Consider the following 3,791-nt stretch of genomic DNA (forward strand, 5'->3'; position numbering starts at 1 on the left):
ACGCAGACGCCTCAGATTTTCTGCTGGCAAATTCTCCCTCCGGAAGGAAGCTCTCAAAACCATCATCCGTCAGGAAAGAAATAGAACATTAGACGAGGGATCGCGGAACAGCTGCTTCTTTGCCTATTAAACCGGTTCCACCAGCTTCTTGGTAAAGAAGGGACTTGAACTCAAGTGCACAGACATATTCAATGTTGCGGAGAAAGAAAGCTTTTCGCTAAAAAAATCTCTCTATTGTCTGTCTGTTTGTCTGCCTGCCTGCCTGTCCGTCTGTCTATCCATCCGATAAGATCCATCGATCTTCTATCGATCCATCGATCTTCTATCGATCTCTTGAAGTCGCCCTCAATATGTTTGCAGCAGACGGGGAGTTTAATTTCTGAGTCCCTTCTGGGAGAAGGGCGGTATACAAATTAAATAAATAAATAAATAAATAAATTAATAATACCGTATCAGTGCCAGAACGTGAGATGAGCCGCGTTATCAATTTAAATAAACAATGGTTTGAAGGATCCCACCCACCACCCTTGATTCCCAGCCCCAAGTATTTCAGACACACGAAGTATAGTCACCTGCCCTGAACAAGAACAATCTTATGGCACCATGAAGATGGAAAAAGAGATAAGGATTCCCTCAAATGGAACTTAGCTAAGTTTCAGGTAACACAAGGGAAGTAGTTTGCCATTGCCTCCTTCTGGGGTGTTTTCTCGACTTCCACTGGGTGATCTTCTGGTGATCTCCCATCCAAACGGTAATCGGGACCGACCTTCCTGACTTCGTGCGGCTCCTCGAGCGGTATAAACGCGAGCGCTTGACTAAGAACTGGCTAAACTTGCGTGACGACTTGGCTGTAACGCGCCAGGAGGTGAGCCATAAGACATGTGTCGGTGACATGTCATGAGTCAAAACTTTTCGGCGCAACAGATAACCCTGTTATCTCTCTCTCTCTCTCTCTCTCTCTCTCTCTCTCTCTCAAAACAGGTCGTTTTGCTCAATATGTGGGATGGGTAGGAGGATTTTCGTGAGGACCTAATGTTGCGGAAGAAGCGTGCCAGAAATGGTGCACCGAGATCTTCGATGGGAAATTGCGCCATTGTGCGCATATAGAAATCGCTGTTCCAACCTCGTGATCCAAGGTCGAAGAACTTCCGCGGCTTCTCCTTCCAGAGGCCCGGGCCGCCTCCGCAAGGAGGGCCCCGCCAGTCGCGGCGTTGGCGGGAACGAGCAAAACGGCTCCGCTCGGAAGCCTCGCCTTTCTCGCGAACTTGGGCAAGACTGTCAGTTGGCGCGCGCTAGAAATTACGCGCGCAAAAAAAAGGGGGGGAAGAGGATAAAACCTCACTTAATCCAAGGCGGAATTTAGAGGAAAGTATCGCCGTCGATAACATCGCAGGAGCGCTTTCGGACTATTTCGCTTAAATACCGCATATAATAATTCCAAGATATTGTAAGCAGTTTCATTCCATGCGAGCTATTCCGCACATCCGTTGATAAAGGAAGTGGAGGATAGCCAGAAGTTCACAATTAAGCTGTACTCTGCAGGGTTCCTGTTGGATCCCCCCTGCTTGACTGACCTGTTCAGGCTTGCGAGCTCTGTCTTTTTCCTTTCCTTTCAATTGGATCCTTTTCTTCCCCCTTTGCGTTGTCAGATCTGGGAGAGCGATCCATTTGTTTGTGCTTCGGCCTTCTGGAAAATGAAGGCCTCGGCAAGGCTGCTGGGGAATTTCTGGAGCCCTATAGGAGCGACTGAATCGATTTTTCCAACATAGCTGCCATTCTGTTGGCTTGGATCAAAGCATGTGTGTCCTGGTGAAGTGGAGGATGCCAATCAGTTCTAGAATAAAAACCTAGGTATTGCCTAAAAATTAATTGATGGCATATTGTGATGCTCTCAAGATTCCAAAATACCTTCCTGAGCTCTATAGACACATTCATTGTTATTGTAGATAGTGTGTCCAGTGCTTGGTGGCTGATGGGAAATATGCTTGGAATTTGTCTGTTTTGCATACAAATTCTTTGTACAAAGTAACCAAAGACCCTTTTAAACATTGGCCTGGCTGTTTTCACCAAGCTAGCTTGATGTTTCGGATGGCTGAATCTTCCAAGTCCAGGGCCGGATTTTCCTATAGGCTAACTAGGCTTCAGCCTAGGGCCTCAAGATCAAGAGGGGCCTACATTCAAATTGTTAGCAAAATTAAAATTACACTTTCACTATAGGTGAAAGGGCCTCATAAGTGGAATAGCCTAGGGCCTCTTTTCATCTAAATCCGGCCCTGTCCAAGTCACAAGCTGTTTTACAAAAATTAATTTTCCAAACGCACTGTGTACATCATCTCTGCTTTCAATTACATTTGCAGGAATCAATTTGATTTGAATAATTAAACTTAACTTTTATTAAACTATTAACAATTAAATTATTCAATTTTATTGGCAGCTACATAAATGCAGGCAGTTTCTGACTGACTTTTTTCCAAAACGTTAGTTGAGCCTGCTTAATTTTTGGAGATCTGCCAGGATTAGGTAGGGGCTGCTAGAATGTCCATGTGAATTTTATAGTTCCTGATTATTCTTGTTGATTTGCTTCAGTTGCTTTTTTTACATTTTTCTGATATTCTCTCAAGGTAAAATCATTATAAACAGTTGCCCAAATATAGCAATATAGCAATAGCACTTAAACTTATAAACCACTTCACAGTTTATAGCCCTCTTTAAACGGTTTACAGAGTTAGAATATTGTCCCCAACAATCTGGATCCTCATTTTACTGACCTTGGAAGGATGGAAGGCTGTGTTAACTTTGAGGCCGTCAGGATCCAACTGCTGGCAGTCAGCAGAGTTAGCCTGCAATACTGCATTCTAACCATCCCTTAGAGAGGGCTGTGAAGCATGTAAATCTAAGTGCTCTAAGTGTTAGACTCAGGGTTTTGGACAAAGTGATTCATGAGGGTTAAGATACAAAAGGCTGAAATGATTACACCAGATCACTTCTGTTCATTTTCTAAGACAACTCCACAGCTTTAACAATATCACAGGAAAAACTGTCCTATCTCCCCCACATTCTTTACAACCAAAGAATTTTCAGAATCAAGTTCACATAAAGCATGCAATAGCTTTTATTTAAGTAAAGTATTGTGATGAGCATTAATCATGACCACAGGTGTCAAAAGTCGATTTCATTGAGGGCCGCATCAGGATTGTGTTTGACGTTGGGACGGGGGGTGTCATGGCCAGGGTGGGCGTGGTGGACTCGACATCACTCGTGTCAGGGGTGCCTGTGGTGGCCTGACCGCTCTTTCAGCGAAAGCGGACTCCCGAACCCCATTTTCGGCTACAACAGTCTCCTGCAACTCTCTGCCATCGAATACGGAGCTCAAGAGGGCAGCACATGGCCCTCCTGAACTCCATTTTCACTGGTAGAGGCACCACAGGCTGGTCCTTCACTGTTTTCAGGGAGGCCCCACGGGACCGATCTAAGATCTGGCCCCTGGGCCTTGAGAATGACATCCCTGATCATTGACAAAGGTTGCAGCTGACCAGTCTGTTATATCCAAAATCTTGTAGATTTTTTCAGATGAGTAGAGAAGATACTATTAATGAACATTTTGTATGTCAGTATTTTTCCACTTAGTTTTTCAAAAGCCTTTGATACAGTGGTTTTAATTTTTTAAAATCTTTCCCATTTGATTTCATTCTTCAGTAGCCTTTCTCAAATCTCAAGTGAGTGTTGCAGCACATTACACAACAAAGACACAAAGATTTCATAGGAATAACTTTATTTTGTGGTTTATAAGA

Source organism: Pituophis catenifer, unplaced genomic scaffold (assembly GCF_029215685.1).
Source record: "Pituophis catenifer annectens isolate HBS135680 unplaced genomic scaffold, rPitCat1.0.hap2 SCAF_4, whole genome shotgun sequence".
Classification (NCBI taxonomy): domain Eukaryota; kingdom Metazoa; phylum Chordata; class Lepidosauria; order Squamata; family Colubridae; genus Pituophis; species Pituophis catenifer.